Source organism: Haliotis asinina, chromosome 7 (genome assembly GCF_037392515.1).
Source record: "Haliotis asinina isolate JCU_RB_2024 chromosome 7, JCU_Hal_asi_v2, whole genome shotgun sequence".
In the NCBI taxonomy this organism is placed as follows: Eukaryota; Metazoa; Mollusca; class Gastropoda; order Lepetellida; family Haliotidae; genus Haliotis; species Haliotis asinina.
The window spans coordinates 4898585-4916513 of NC_090286.1; the positions used below are offsets into that span (position 1 = coordinate 4898585).

General features: G+C 37.6%; 1 protein-coding gene and 1 long non-coding RNA gene across 2 annotated transcripts in view; one reads left to right on the plus strand and one right to left on the minus strand.

Annotated features, from left to right (window-relative positions):
• LOC137290359 (3',5'-cyclic-AMP phosphodiesterase 4C-like) overlaps positions 1-17929 on the minus strand; it is a 374490-nt gene that overhangs the window by 266245 nt on the left and 90316 nt on the right. The gene's annotated exons all lie outside the window — the stretch shown is intronic.
• Positions 11819-14423, plus strand: LOC137291446 (uncharacterized). Its single transcript, XR_010957258.1, has 3 exons — positions 11819-11917; positions 12887-13074; positions 14257-14423. It is a non-coding gene; the product is annotated as an uncharacterized lncRNA (long non-coding RNA).

Below are 17929 nucleotides of genomic sequence, written 5' to 3' on the forward strand. Positions count from 1 at the left end.
ACTAATCTGGCATGTACTAAAATGTCACTAAATTTGCTCTTCGTGCAGAACGTTCCATCTTAATAAATACGCTAAGATGAAATTTGGGGTGTTTAATTTTAAAAATATTTTTTGCTAAATCTGCACAAATGTTTGTACTTTATGTTTTAATAATATTATCAGTATACCTTCTTGGGAGACTGGCATGTTCTTGTATCAAACGGGTCATTCAGATACAGTAACATGTTGTCTTGCATGAAAGGAAAATGTACATTTCACATGGGCGAGCTGGCTAAAGCACCAGGCAAGTGATCCAGCGAAGTGAAGGTGTCGGGATCGAGCCCACCTGCGACCCAGTGTAAAAACCTTGTAGTCAGCTTTGTTGGTATATGAATCCGTTGGTATATGATCAGATGGTGGCCACATGAATATGTGCATACACCTAGTTGCGGGTACAGCAACATGCAGTAAACATGCACAAAATACTGTGACTATGTAACCCAGTCCATGTAGCTGTGAAGTGGGTACCTCGATAGGATGAGATAGCCACAATAAAACTTGGTGCACCTAGTGGCAGCAAGAGCTACATGATCCCAGGTAGTTGAGATCTATAATATGTGATGCTGAGACTGACATCCAATGATCGAGGGAAACAAACACCAGCACCTTGAGCAAGCAACATTTGCATGGATATGTGCACAATATAAAAACCCTATCATACCATAACCCACTGGGGTAGATTAATGCTCATACTGTTGATCACTGGTTTGATTCAGGCTTGAATATTTACAGATCACTGCCATAGCGGGATAGTGCTGAGTGGGGAGTAAAACAATCAATCAGTTATGTGTGGAGTTTGATTCCAGGGTGGGAGTTTTATAGCTGAAAACATTTTCAGGAATTTTCACAGAGTATTCTTCTACATTTTTCTCAATAATGACTAGTTCATCATGCTCCCATAATTGAACGTATGTGCAAAGAGCTCTGAGCTTGGCTGAATGTCATATGCATATGTAAAATAATTTATGATGGTATCATCCTGTGTTCATTATGTATGTCATGATCATTAGTGAACCACAGGCAAATTCAGCTGTCGTCTTCATCTTTATCACAGGCCCTAGGGTATAGATGAAGTTAAGACATATTCTGCAAGCTCTCAGTATGAAATTCAACAATGTTCTGGGCACTCCAAAAGTGCAACGTTCTGACCACTAAACAAGTGCAACGTTCTGACCACTAAACAAGTGCAATGTTCTGGGCACTCCAAAAGTGCAATGTTCTGACCACTAAACAAGTGCAATGTTCTGACCACTAAACAAGTGCAATTTTCTGGGCACTCCAAAAGTGCAATGTTCTGACCACTAAACAAGTGCAACGTTCTGACCTCTAAACAAGAGCAATTTTCTGGGCACTCCAAAAGTGCAATGTTCTGACCACTAAACAAGTGCAATGTTCTGGGCAATCCAAAAGTGCAATGTTCTGACAACTAAACAAATGCTATGTTCTGGGCACTCCAAAAGTGGAATGTTCTGGTGTGTCAAACAGCTGTAATTCTACAGAAAGTGCCGTGAAACACAACATTTATGCCGCACATCATTATATAATCACAGTTGTATAATAGAAGCTGCTTTTAGCAGAAATGTCTTATGGATATAGAAAAAGTTTGACTGTTTCTCCTTGTATGCAACAATCTCATGCTTGTTTTGTGTTTAATGGTATATTCAGAAATATTACAGCTATATTGCAGAGATCAGAAAGACGCATTTCACCGAAGCTCAGATCTTCACTCGGGACACGTAATCTGTAATTTCACAGCAGCAGCTGGATTATTCTGAAAGTAGGATTGGTTCACATAGAAGGAACACCTATGCAACTTGTTATGGTTACAGTACAAAGCAACAACAACACGACATGATAATCATTTCTACAAACACCTGCTTTTACTGAAATTCAATTATCAAGTGATATATATTCTCATCCACAAAACTACGAACACTTCATTCTTAATTTACGATTGAAAAAATTGGGAGTGACTGAGTGAGTTTAGTCTAACCAGCAATATGGTGGTCTGTATATAACTGACTCTACACCAGTCCAGTGATTAATAGCATGAGCATCGACCTGCACAACTTGTAACCGATGATATGTGTCAACCAAGTCAGTGAGCCTGACCACCCGATCCTGTTAGTCGCCTCTTACGACAAGCATAGTCGCCTTGTATGGCAAGCATGGGTTGCTGAAGGCCTTTTCTACCCCAGATGAAAAAATGGCATACATAATAGCTAATCAATGTTGATATGATTGATAATGAAGGATTTGACAGTGCATCACCACTTGCACTTTGTTGTCATCATTGTTGTTTGTAAAAACAAAAAAACAGCTATGAACCAACACTAACAACAGTGTGATGCAACATGATTGCCACAAATACTGTTCTACTGTGACCTTAAAGACTGTCAAAATCAAGAATGGCACCCAATGCGCATACATTTGACTGTTGTGTTATTCATGTGCATCTCCTGCACTGTGTTTAGAGGTGGTGATAAAGAGAAAAGGTGATGCATTCATATGATGTCTGTCTTTTGAAATGTTTAGTAAGGATTACACTTCCTATCCAAAACAAAAGTTCATGTTCCCCAAATTTCTTTTAAGAGTATATTTTCATAGCTATAGTTAGAAAAATTAATAACAAACACGGCTTAAACAAACTGATGGATACTACAAATGTTGGTGTTTCTTTTTTCACCCACTTTCTGCATATTTTATTTAAAACACATATCTTGAAAGGGAGTTAATACAAGCCACTACATACGTAGTCATATCTGAGTTCATTATAATGTCAGTTTACAATATTTAGCCTTTCAAGGTGGTGTTATATTTACAACGATACTTTTTTAATGACTGCCATCTGACTTTCAGGGTGTGAACTCCAACATAACCAACGACAACGTTTAACCTGCCAGTGACGTCCCAAGAAACCGAATGATATCATACGAGTCAGCCAACCTATACAGGTCTTATAAGACAGGAACTGACCAGTTGATGGAAGAATTGTAATCTAGTTGAGAATCTGACCTCCTAGTTACCATTTAATTGCAAGGTCAGTCAGAGCTGGGATGTCTCCAACGATGGTGTGCACTTTCACAAAGCTTGTTTTGCACACACCATTGTACTATCCAGAAAATATTGAATTATACCTCCATCCTCCCGTTGCTAATCTCCTTCTCTCACTGATCTGATTTTTCCTCCCTGTTCTGTTTCATGGTGTATCCGAATCAATATAGACTCAATTTGGATAACAATATATCTCCTTTCTGTCGCCATCCATTTACAAATCACTCTTTTGTTCTCAGCGTTTCAAAATATATGCCAACCCCTTTCTGGGACTACAAAGACAATGAGCTGAGCTACAATTGGACAACATGGCTTGGCCTTGTCGTCATTAGCGACCTGCATCCAGGAACCGAGAAACACAGCATAAACAATATACCCTTTAATGTCTGAAAGCATGGCCCCAGACAAACATTCTGATCAATTTGTAAATAACAGTTTGGTTTGAGTCAGTAAATTACCTGCACGTGAAAAAATATACATTGTTAGTACAGTTTCAGGTTCTTGTTTGTCAATATTTACATCTATTGTCGTACAGTCTTTGTTTTGAACAGTTGACATACATGTATAAAATTTGTCTTATAGAGACTCTATGCATTTATTAGGCCTACATTTTGTACAGATATTTTTTGTTGTACTCAAAGTTGTATCTCAGCAAATATCATCATCATCATCATCATCATCATCATCATCATCATCATGGTTTTGCCAATCAATTGCATTAACTTACCTTATCTTCTTATTTTGATTATCTTCTGATTATCATTATTCTAAACCCATAAGTCATGTCATGTCCAGTTCATGACTTCTCAACTATTTACTCTCTGTTCCAAGGGTAAGTATAAGAACATTAAAATTACCTACCTCATCTTTTCAGTTAAAATCATTTAGGAACAATGATTTATCTTCTCTCATTTCTGCTTTCGTTTTCCCATTTTTCAGAAGAAAAATGTCTAATGTCTCATCTGAGAATGATAAACTGACAACACAGAACTAGTTGTCAGGAAACCTGCCACCACAAGACTTTATTAATTAGAGAAACACATTCATGATACAAGTAGTGTAAGACTTTAAATAGCTACACTGTTTCTTTCCAAAAAGACCTGTTAGAGCAATATCACCTTGTACAAAAATAGAACCTAGTAAAAATCTTATGTGGAAAATGCATGACAAATCGTCTCAACTTCCACAAAGGTCTTGAATATTCGCCCAATATCACCCAACCCCACAAAAAGCCAATATAGTTTAATGTAGACATTTAACATTCTCGGCCCATAGAACTCCACACACACTACTCTCTTAATCTGGATAGTTCTTCAAAGACTGGTGTAAATCACCTCCATGTTACACTTTTATCCCTCACTTTGATTTCCTCATTTTGACCAAAAGCTGTTGCCACTCTTTATGAACCTTCTATCCTGGGAAAGATATTTACTGAGTTCCGAGCCCGTAATAAATCGAAGTCAGTGTGGCGTACAGTTAGGGAGTGGATATGCGTTTGGTCTGTACATCACTACCTCCTATCTCCACCATCCAATCAGTTCCACAGTAAATCTTCGTTTTCCTGGTAAAATGAGACCATGCCTTTAGTAGCCACTTTGACCTTTGTTTCTAAACTAGTCTCTAAATTTATTACGGCAAATATTTAGCTTCTGCGGCCAAACAAATAGCATGGCCCCAGTCCATGGTTGTCCAGCTCTGTATCAGACTTGCAATAAAGTCTCACAGTAATTGCGTGTGCTGAAAATGAACAAGTTAATTTACCATTCTCTGTCAGGCTTAAATGACAATATGAACAGAGATACACTTCCGACTTGATGGCAGCCGTTTCTGTAAAAGTACCTCTTACAATACATGAATACTTATAACATTTGAAACATTTTAAACAACAGTATGATTAGCTTATCTTAGAATAGTAAACTTTATTTTTCTGTAAAATTTTTCATCTTAGTCTGCGACTTGAGTAACATCCTTTTGATTGTTGTTTGTTTGTTATGTCACATTCAGAAAAATTCCAGCTATATGTCAGTGGTTTGTAAATAATCGAGTCTAGACAAGACAATCCAGTGGTCAACAGCATGAGCATCAGTCTATGCAGTTGTGTCATGGTGGCATAGGCAACCAAGTGACACCCGACCCACTTGGTCACCTCTCAGGACAAGCATCGGTTATAGAAGAGCAATTGAACTGTCAACGTCCCTTTGAACAGTATTTCATTTATATGTTTTCATGGAACAGGGGTGAAACTAATAAACCTAATATAATATAATCAAAGTACAGCAGGGACTTTGAACCCATTATAACCGCATGCTGGTACACCCAAAAACCATCATCTTTGATTTTTGATGACGTGGTTCAAGAATGATGATGGTCTGGCCAATATGAATAAAAATAAACCATTTAAATTTATTTTCCTATGTAGTTTCTTGATCAGATCAAAATCATAAAGCAAGAATTACTTATCACATCATCTTAACATCATTGTAAAGAAAAAGATCAAGGAAGTATATTTTTAATACAACACATTCCATTCAACAATATTACAAAGACATGGAGGACAAATGACCTTTTATGTGATTTCCAATATGGGGGCAGCAATCAATATCAAATCAACTCCACAAATAAAGAAAAAATGTTCAATGCTAAATGTATCAACTGAATTCAGCCAGTTATATTTTCCTTTCAAACATAACCTCACTGATGGAAAATATTAGACTAACAGCTACAAATGCTAAAAACTGTAAGTTGCACCATGGAAAACTTCAATGTAAGCCTCAGTCTGCAATTTTACATCATCAACGAAGGTCATATGTTTTAACGAACACTTCCTGGAATGTTGACATAATATGCTACACACGTATTGATCATGCTACAGAAATTTGGAATCATGATCTGTAGCAATTCCTTAGAAATGCCTGAAAACATCAATTTGCATGTGTATGGTGATCACATGCAAATGAAATACAACTGTTTCCGATGAAAGTCACCCAAACATGCACTGATCTGCCCTAATGAATGCAGATCAAGCATGCAGAATCATGGCAGTATTTCAATTTTCAATCTTTTCTTCCTCATTTCTCTCTCTTTCACAGACTGATTGATAACCATGAAAAGCAATATTTCACGATTAATTTCTTTTTCCGATTCAAACACACACAACTCTGTCATGCCACTTTAGATGTTATGGAATTTGAATTTCATCATTGAGACAGGTCGAGCTACTCACAACCATTTCCAATCTTGCCATGTGTTTTTGGGGGGTGAATTATCCATAATATTTACTTTAGAGCTATCTTACTTTCAATCATAATTCCATAGCACAGTAAACAAATTAGGTTACGTCTTAAAGCCAAAAAGTTATACTACACACCATACAGCCAAGAAGCTATGTTACATCCTACAGCCAAGAAGATATACTTCATTCCACAGTCAGCAAGCTACACTACATCCTACAGCCAAGAAGCTACACTACACCCTACAGCCAAGAAGCTACACTACATCCTACAGCCAAGAAGCTACACAACATTCTACAGCCAAGAAGCTACACTACACCTTACAGCCAAGAAGCTACACAACATTCTACAGCCAAGAAGCTACACTACACCCTACAGCCAAGAAGCTACACAACATTCTACAGCCAAGAAGCTACACTATGTCCTACAGCAACGAAACTACATTACACCCTACAGCCAAGAAGCTACACTACACCCTACAGCCAAGAAGCTACATTACACCCTACAGCCAAAAGGCTACACTATGGCCTACAGCCAGGAAGCTACACTATGTCCTACAGCCAAGATGCTACACTACATCCTACAGCCAAGAAGCTACATTACATCCTATAGCCAAGAAGCTACACTATGTCCTACAGCCAAGAAGCTACACTACACCCTACAGCCAAGAAGCTACACTACACCCTACATGTCCTAAAGGCTACAGATCTCCTCTACATCCTACAGTCAGCAAGCTACAGTTCCCGTGTACACACTACAACCAGCCAACCAACTATAGATCTCCTCCATGTCATACACCCTGAAAGCCACTACACCCTGTAACAGATGCCACATAACTACAGACCCTTCCAATCAATAGGAAAACGTATGCTGACTCTATGAGACTGACACTCCAAGACTGACACTCCGAGACTGACTCTCTGAGACTGACTCTCTGAGACTGACACTCCGAGACTGACACAGAAAGCAACTTTACCCTGTCAATCTCCTGATGCTATCAGGCCAACATTGACAAAAACCAGCAGCTTATCCCCTTTATTTAATTACACAAATGTTGTATTCCCTGACATCTGTCTGACAGTCATGTACACAGCATACTGGGTTCTCAGATCAATCAGTCAGCAGATGAAATTACACCCAAAAACATGTCTTCCCTGCTGTTCAGCAACCAGTGTGCATGAATTACCACTTCTTGGACAAGTGAAATTATTTCATAGGCTATATACCCACAGTCGAAAATACTATTAACTTGCCAATCACGTTCCTGTGAATGGTAAAATGGAGAAAACGCATCTCAATGACTTAGTTGACGTCATGTTTAACCTTGTTGCCATAGTTACACAGGCTGATGCTTTGGTTCCATTCTTTGTCTAAAAAGAGAGATAAGGTTCATTCTGCCTTCTCAGCCATACATTTCCTTGCGCACATATTTCTGCTGCAAAGTCAGGCAAGTTTCCAATTCTGATATCAACCACCCCTAAAGGACAAGGACAAGTGCCACATATCCATTTGTGGAAATCATGGCGTAAGAAGATGTCTTTCTCACCTCAAGTGCTCACATCACAAACATTCCACCAAAAGACAGGACCTTATGAAATCAATACCAAGTTCCCCAAAGGGAGGCCCTGTGTTCTGACTACATGTTCTTCTAGAATATAGCATGAGATCCTCTAACAAAGTGATTCTTACTTGATGTGGTCCCATGCCAATATCGTCCCCATAGACAATTAAATAGTACATGCAGACAAGGAAATTTAATCCTGATAGGGAATTTACTATCATGGTAACCCCCAAGGTGACAGACGAATTTGTTCGATCATGAAAATCACCATGGAATGGTATGATGTATTTTGGTAAAATAGTTTACTCCTTATCAGTCAGTGACAAAACCTTGGTCAATTCCAACTGCTTCTTTATCTATATTTTTTTAATTTGCGGTGTTAATGTAAAGTTCAAGTGTATGGTGTTGATCTGGCATTATCAAAGAATCTTGCTTGATCACCCTGATCAATGTTATAAGTTTCCAATCGTATTGGGATCATACACTTACGTTAAAGCCAGTTTGACAGTGTGTTACCTCGAAGCTGAATCAGAGGAAAGTCCATCAACCAGCCTTCCAGAGTCCAGTCCAAAATATTTTTACCATCTGCTAATATTACAAGTGTGGTGACAAAATTCTCAAATGCATTACTTATTATAAACAGGTTCAACAATTTAACGCCTTCTGCTTGAAACAAAAACTACATAAAAAGATATTTAACTTTCTATTTTCAAATACACTTCTTATGTGGTAAACAGGATTTTGCCATTAACTGTCTGAATTCCAGACACATGAGCATGGTTTGGTTATTTTTCTTCAAATCTAAAAAAATGAAACCATGTTTTACGTCATGGTTTGAAGAAAATCAAAATAAACTGCACTTGAATTATCATAGAGTCACAATCATCTGCACAACCATTTCAGAAAACATTGCCAAAGTAGGTTATACTCTGTGAATATCAAATTAGCATGTAGCATTAGCATGCAGGGACATCTTGGATCCCTGAAACTGATCGTGGCATTTCTTTTCTAACAAAATTAGACGGAAAGAGTGACAGCCAATTTCTAAAATAATTAAATTTTGCTTTCCTTGATTTTTAACAATCTAGTTAGTTGTTGGGTTAACACAATACAGACAATTGATGTTTCCAACATCTTGCCAATGATGACAGTCTGCACACAATTATTCCTGATGACATATTTATGTAAGCACCACCCAGTTTCCAGCTACCACCTGTCCGCAATGCTCTCAACATGCCATCTCAAGACCAGTGGCCAGTCCAAACGTCATGTCACAAAAACCAATTCCAACCAGCTATGAGAGGGTTCCATCCTGTTCAGACAGACTGGACGCAATGATGTCCTTTGTCCAGTCCTGGCCCCAAGACCACTGACAGTCAGCCGATTCCCAGGAGATATCATGTACATAACCTCACACAATAGCGGCACTGATGGTCAAACGGTCTCTATAATTGCTTCCAGCAAAAGTTGGCAGCAGCATCATTAGGAAGGGTTATACTCGGTCTCGTTGCATAATGACTCTAGACTCACATATTCTATGCAAATCCTAGCTTGGCACTGTGATACTACTTCCCTATGAACACTGATTAAATGTCTATGAAAAGTAATTGCAATCTATAACATAATTTCATCGTGATGATTGACATACATTTTCACACCAATTAGCCACAACTCTAGTCTAGACCAAGTAAAAAAGACTTGAGGTCCGACCTGAGGACATTATCCAAATCAATGAAGATAATTTACCACTGGTTTTCAATACTGTCGCAGATGTATTACATTCTCTACAGAAAACTTTTGATACCTAAGATTAAGACAAGAAAAATACAAAAGACCTTTTTAGACCAAATATGATTCATTTGAGAATTTTCATTTAAATCCAAAATCCTCTCAGAACATTTGCTAAAAATGTTCGGACAAGAACCACAGTATTCACTTGAAACTTACATCAAATCCAAATTTGTCTCAGAGCAAATATGGTTATCTGTACTAGTTGGAATTGATTTCTTGTTGCCGTGGAAATAATTTGTCCATGGTTGTACCGCAGGTGATTTACAAGACAACTAATGAGAACTATGTTTGGCACATGGTAGCAACTCCACTTACCACGACAATTCTGTTGTAAACTATAATGGACATGAAAGAGCAACTGCCACTTAAATAATCACTGAAACACCCACAAGAAAAATTTACATGATTCTACAACTGTTTCACGAGTCAAACCTTATTGCCCACTAACCAGCTACACCTTCATTTAGATGGAAGTGAAGTAAGCAGGGTGGGTTGGAGGCACACCTCCTTGACAATGAGCCACAGAAAATTGTCGGTCAGTGTAACAGAATATGTACAGCCTGAAGACTTCGGCAATAATTCCAGAGAGATTCGGCTTCACAACTCTGTGTCTCCTGCCTCAGCAACTCATCAAACTACCGCCTCAGAATTTGAATCTGCCATGAACAAGATAATCAGGCCCTCTAGAATTTTTTCAGGCGATGTAATTGAAAAGCGACTTTGGCAATGCCCTCGGAGACCTGTGCAATAAGCTGACCAGTGAATCTTGATGGGGGAACCTGAAGATGATCTGGATGTAGTTATGGGAAAGTGGCATCAGAAGCCATACAAATTGATATTTACTTGCTTTTCTCATGTAAGTATGTACCAGTAAAGGACACTGCAACGGCCACGAGGGTCACTTCCTCGGGGATTTGAAATCAATGAGCATTTACATGTAAAGTATCTGAGGAAAAAAGTCCCAATTTGCCATTTAACTTTTTTGTCTTCAGGAAGTTCTGAGAAAGATGTACTTCAATGTCATCCTTTGACATTTGCCTACTGCAGACTTCTAGATTGCAATATAATCATTCCTTTCAAATACGAGCTACAATAAAGTCATCAAAATAGTATTTCAGGTTTCTCTTAAATTTGAAATGTGCAAACTCGGTGATGCGAAGATGCATGTTTGCATGACTACAGAATTACAATTATTCAAAATCACAGGACAGCTGGAATGTCGTTAAGTCATTATACTCAGTATGGAGGGAACTAGTACAAGTTTCACAATAATTTAGGTTTATTTGGAGATCAAACACTCTTTTCTCAGCTAATATCACCATCATTAGACATCACTTGGGATCGCCTTGAACTGCTTCTGCAAACATTTCACTACTTCAGCTACTGATCACATCATCGTGTGTTCTATACAAGCAATACTGCATTTTAATTGCATGCGTTGCAAAAAATGATACAGTGTATGGGGACTAAAACTACATCCTGACACACAAACAGACAGGAAACTGGTGGGAGCAGCATGCTTTCTGTTTGTTTGTTTGTTTGTTTGTTTGTTTGTTGTTGAACCCAGTACTCCGCAATATTCCTATATGGTGGCAGTCTCTAATAACAAGTCTGCACCAGAAAAGGCCAGTGATCAACAGCATGAGCATCAATCTACACAACTGGGACACAATGACATGAGTCAACTGTCAGCGAACCTGACCATCTGATCGCCATGTTTCAGGACTGCAGGTGTTTCATGCACAATCAAAGATTCCATTTTAATTCAACAGGTTGTGCCAGTAGAGTGGAATGAGATGCATGTTGATGTAATACCTGAAGTTATGCAGGTGCTGAACATTATGACAGCCAGTGATGAAACCTATCAGCATGAATACAATCAAGAACCATTCTTAGGGGGACTTTGGGATTTGAACCCATGAATGTAGGAGTGTGGCATTACTGAAGCACATCCTGGCCAGCCTAAGGGAGGTAACCAAAGAAAACTGTAGCATTTTTCTAGCTCAACGCACTTAATTTCAAAATGATGGCTTCAGTATAAGCAAAGTTTTCAATTCAAACTTTCAAAACTGAACCGAAGATAATTCTGGTAGCTCAAGCCAGATAGACAAAGTGAAGCATACATAATCTGTTTCAAGGTTCCACTACACTATATCAATATCACATGCTGCCCGAGCGAGGACCGTATGGAAACAACTCAAACGGACAGAGGCCTGTGACAGCTGTGATTGGATGAAATAGTGTAAGATGTGTATGTGTTTTAAAAGCACATCCACCCTGTTATTAAAACTGACCACAATTTTAAGTATTTAGTGCTGTCATTTTTATCACCATGGGTTATGCTTATGTGTGTACCTATATTTTGAAGTAGGTGACATTCGGTGCGGAGCTGGGGGTTGATGTGTTCCGCTTCCTGTGCTTGGCAAATGTGCCGGACAAGTTGGCCACAACTTGTGTTTTATTGTAGTTTAGAGGCCAGACTGTGCCCATGTGTACATGGAATGGCTGTTGATAGCCTGGATATTTTTTTAAAAAATATAAGGTTACTATAGAAGTCTATGGGAAAACATTTGGTGTTGTGTAACCTGTAGGGTTCGAGCACATTTCAGTAATTCATACTTTACATGCTTTCCTGTGTTTATTTCACCATGGAAACAAGTCAGTATGAATGTGGAGGCAAATTTAAAGGTAATGGGAGTAAAGATGGGGCTGTATTGAGTGGAATAGATTGTTCTAGTGTTGTGAATATGAACGTTGCTTCGTTTTGAGGCCAAACAGTGGTAATAGACCCCTATGGTGAGTTCTACCTTTGATTAATGGTTACCTGCTTCTAAATTTGTTGGAACTGATGAATTTGACAACAAAGTAAGCCAAAATCAACACTATTATAACAATGTGAGTGTCTGAGGTTATCCCCTGAGGGTCAAATTAAAGTTAAATGATAAGAAAATCATGAAATATGTTCATTGCACAGCAGAACATGTCACAAACCCTTGTTTTAAATGTAAACATTGAAGCATATGGTCAGTTCTGTCTGTCTGACCCATTTTGCATGTGAATCAACTTAATTTTCTTTCCTTATTTTAAAAAAAAATCCCCCTTTTTAACACATATGACTTTCAAAATTATTTTTTGTTTTATCTGCAACTGTCTCATTGCTGTTTTGGATTTTATGATTTGACATTTAATATAATAGCAACATTATTTTCAGCTTGCAGAATGCCTGTTGATGAATGGGGAGGTGTGTATGCACACATACAGCAGAAACAGAAGCCTTCACATACAATGTGGTATTTCGACAAGCCGGTCTGAAGTCTGTTGTTGACTGCGTCTAATCAAGCACACGCCCTTTTCTTCGATATGTCTTACCACCTTGTAGCAGTTGCAGTACTTGGATATGTAGGTACATACAGTACATTTAAGTACCCCAGTCCAGTTAAAACACCACAATGTCTGACTGGTAACTTCCCCCACTCGGTCGTCGTCATCCATTGGAAGTTTCTGACCATGATCTCTTAATGCCTCACTGTGCAGTATTTCTTTTTGCCAGACATGAATTAAGGGCTGTACATGAACCCAAGAAGTTGATTAGATGTAAATAATAACAATTGATCCTTGTAGAGTGGGTCTGACCAGAAATTTTATTGACATGAGAGTGTGTGATGTCTTTAAATTATCTCCCTTGTTTACCCATATACAATATGTCTTCTTGTCACCCAGTAACCCATAAATTATTGCAGAGAAACACTGGTTTTAGCTGATACTGTCAAATACTGTTAACTGTGAATAGAAATATTCAGTTTTGGGCAGGTTAACCAATAAATTTCCAAAATTATGAGGATATTTCCACTTTGTACCCTCTAAACTGGCTTATACATGAAACTGTCAAGTCTAACAACCTCAAAACAATTCACAGTAAATAGTTTTGATTTCCTGGAAGTTTTTAAAAGTCTTAGCTTGATGAATCAATAGAGTCAAGCATAAGTTCCTATCATGCTGTGGTCAAAAAGTGATTTCATCTGTTTAAGGGGTCATTTGCCTTGATCGACGAACAGGCGGCAGGGTACTCTGATCAGTGTTCCAGACAGCTAGGCATTATGCATCTCCTCACTTAGTACTTTTTGACAAACTTCATCAACCAGCCTTACATATGTCAAGATTCTAAAGCTGCTTAATGTGAAATCTCCCCAATATCTGGCCTATAGTCCATGATTTGGGTCGTTCAAAATATATTCTGGGTTGATATGATCTAGGCAGCCCCAGTCATGTATGGAATCAACCCATGACCCCCTTCTTTTGTGAAATAGGAGTGAACTCCCATGGTATATACATGATTTGAAAACTTTCTCTATGAAAGCAGAAATGCATTTTTGCAAAGCTTTGATGAAGTAGACATGATGTAACTCTTACACCTCTATCAGTGCAGCAAATCTCTTTATTCTTTTGCCATAATAGATATGTTGGACAGAAAAAAATATTGAGGTTTCATGCAGTTTTATTTTTTTTCTGAGAAGTTTCATGTATGTACAGTACATAAATCACAGATTGGCCTTGTGCAGATGCAGACCATTTTTTCTACAGGTTCCACTACACTATATCAATATCACATGCTGCCCGAGCGAGGACCGTATGGAAACAACTCAAACGGACAGAGGCCTGTGACAGCTGTGATTGGATGAAATAGTGTAAGATGTGTATGTGTTTTAAAAGCACATCCACCCTGTTATTAAAACTGACCACAATTTTAAGTATTTAGTGCTGTCATTTTTATCACCATGGGTTATGCTTATGTGTGTACCTATATTTTGAAGTAGGTGACATTCGGTGCGGAGCTGGGGGTTGATGTGTTCCGCTTCCTGTGCTTGGCAAATGTGCCGGACAAGTTGGCCACAACTTGTGTTTTATTGTAGTTTAGAGGCCAGACTGTGCCCATGTGTACATGGAATGGCTGTTGATAGCCTGGATATTTTTTTAAAAAATATAAGGTTACTATAGAAGTCTATGGGAAAACATTTGGTGTTGTGTAACCTCCACAAGCTATAACTATCATTTGCCCTATTTTGAGTTGATCTTTTTCAAGGTTCTTTGAAATCACATTTGAACTTTTATTATCATGATCTTCCAAGAGCTGTTGTGGTTGAAAGGCCAGTCAAGGCTGATTTCATCTGTGATGAGACATTTTGAGCCACGATAGGAGTGCCAAAATAGTCTGAGATTGACTTCAACACAAATTTATGACAATTGGAATGCCAAGGTCATTTTAAGGAACAGGCTAGGGCTCACTTAACAAAAAAAAGGGTAAAGTATTTATAAGACCTTTTTTAGGTAAGGGCCTATGGTAGCTGTTGTTCAGTGACCACTTTGAACAAGGTGCAACAATTGACACATAGGTCATGTTACACTTATTTATTCTCACTATCATGGTGCAGACATGCATTCCTAAGGACATCTTCCATCAACCAGGAAACAAACCAATAACTGTAGACATCGCAACCTAATTCAACAATCATACATTCCAGAAGTTGGAGATGCCAAGCTCCCAGAAGAATGCCTAGCAGATAATGATATCATTTAGTCTCCGCTGAAACAAGTGATTTCACTCCAAACCGACATCAGCAAATTGATCAGACAGGCGGGTGTCACACTGAATAGATGAAAGGGCTTTTTTCTTGATGTAAATGTATTATTTTAACACTTGAATATTTCAGAAGTGTATAGACTAACCAATGAAAGCCATAGAAACGTAGATTCTTCACTTGATATATCCCTTACAACTTATATTATATACTAGTATGCATATATATATGTATCTGCACTGATGAACCCCAGTAGTAATTACACTGATGCTACTAAAATTAACAAATTTTGCAAATTTGAAAAGCATCCCACCCAGACAATATAATAATGCCAAAATTAATAATATGATCTCATAGAATTTAGATTGAACTAGGATCTTGAATAAAATAAGTTAATATTATGGAAATAGCTTGACCTTCATCACCTTTACGAGTGATGTAAGTCATGAGGGATTTCAAAATTTACAGTATTTTATATGCAAAATTAAAACTATTCTACTGTATCAAGTAACACAAACGATTCAATGATATTTTGAAGTGTGTAAGCTTTATCTGTGATGAAAATTCCAAATGAAATTAGTTCATGTGAAGATAGCATCTAGAAAATTCATATTAACTTCTAAGGTCTTCAGTACATTATTAGCAGACTTAAAATATTTTGCCAAAAGTTTATCACAGATGCTTGGAAGAAATTCTTCAGTTTTAAACTGACCTATATACTGACTAATAATTACTAAAAGAATAGTAATTATACCTTTATAGGACAGTGAGTGTAATGTTGGAGGTCTAACATAAGTTTCAGCAAATACATAAACTTTGGCTTAAATATTTGCCGGAAAAACAACCCCTCCATCAATCATTGAATAAAAATTCAGAGCCTAATTTTGTCCAAAGCATTGAAAATATTATATTGTTTACAACATCCTCGAATAATGAATAGCTGTGAAATCAATTCAAATATGCTGAAACACAAACTTGGCAAAAAGTCTTGCATTTAGTTCTAATTCCTAAAACCATCCACATAACATTGAAAGGCCGAAAGTATTGAACTGACAACTAACTTAAAATAAACAAACACTCTTGATCGGCAGTGTCCAATATAGCCACTAGCCTGCTACTTGCTAGCAAAATTTGGAAACTATTTTACCAACTGATGTCAGGTAAGATAGAATTGTGGAATTAAGGTGTTTGAAACATTCTTCCCTGAAACAACATTAAATTTGTATGAGTCTCCACAATAAATACCTACTTATGCCTTTTGAACCTCATTCCAAATGCACATATTTCATTCACCAAAACATACAAGCAGTTTGAAAACACAAACATATTAACTGTAACCCATAAATTCCTTTCCTTATATCTTTTTCCTGGAATGAAATAAAACTAGACATATTGAATTGTTGTCCTATTCGATCTATAAATATCTTTAATGACATACTGCTATTAAATTTTGTTGTACAAGGATTGATTTGACTCAAGGAAACAGTTTCACAGAGAAACAGCATGATCAAAGACAGAAAATACCAAAACATTATGCCAGCCATCATCTTTGGCAAGTGTTCTGAGAATTCCCTTGATACCTAACTCCAACAGAAATATTTGACATCAGGGTTTGTGATATTCAAGGTAATTAATTTTTGCTAAACATTTATTTGAAGTCGATGGAATTGGACATAAAATATTTTTGAAGACTGTTAGAAATTAATTATTTGACTTTTACTGCCCCAACTTTCCTCTTCTGAAGTATCATTAGAAATGATGAACACTACAATGCATTCTTCTTGTGTTACTTGAGAAAACACACTAATTGTGTTGTCTTAAACAGCCATACATCACAAGGAATGCATCAAAAGATGGTTGATATCCAAAGATATTTTAAACAGTTCATATGTTATTCTGGTCACCATGTCACTAACATCTAACCATGGATGGATGTCCATTTTTGCAACCATGATGTCGCTGACATGTAACCATGGTGATGTCCAATTTTGTCACTATGATGTCGTGAACATGTAACTGGTGAGTGAGTGAGTTTAGTTTTACGCTGCACTGAATATATAGCAATATTCCAGCTAGATGGTAGTGTTCTGTAAATAATCAAGTCTGGAACACTCAATCAAGTCTGGAACAGTATTTCCATCAGTTCTTTCAAATTTCAACTGATATGCTTGAAAATACAGTCAAATGTAGCGAGGGAATCTGTCGCTTCAGACAACCATCAAAGTAAATAAACAACAACAACAAATCAGATTATGAACATTTCTGAACGAATCAACGAAAAAACAAACAAACGAACGAACGAACGAACGAACGAATGAACGACAACATTTCAGGCATGTTATCAATCTCATTGTTCCCATCTGGATTGGCATCACTGTTAACGTCAGGTCTTGAGTAACAAATTCAGTAACACAATCATTATCAGCTCCACTCATGGCTCTGTTTCCAGCATCATCAGCAATCACAGGATGAACACTTCAGTAACACAATGGCAATGTGTTTACAGTAATCAGCTTGCACCATAGTTGTGTAACAAGCCTGTAATTAGGACTGATATTGCATGTTCCCAGCATCCCGAGTTTGATATAATTGCATCATTCGTGAGATCAGTCAGCAGAGTGCAAAGTGAGCTGAAAGTTGAAAGTCTGGCAAGCGTGGGTGTGTTGACCTTGGTGTAG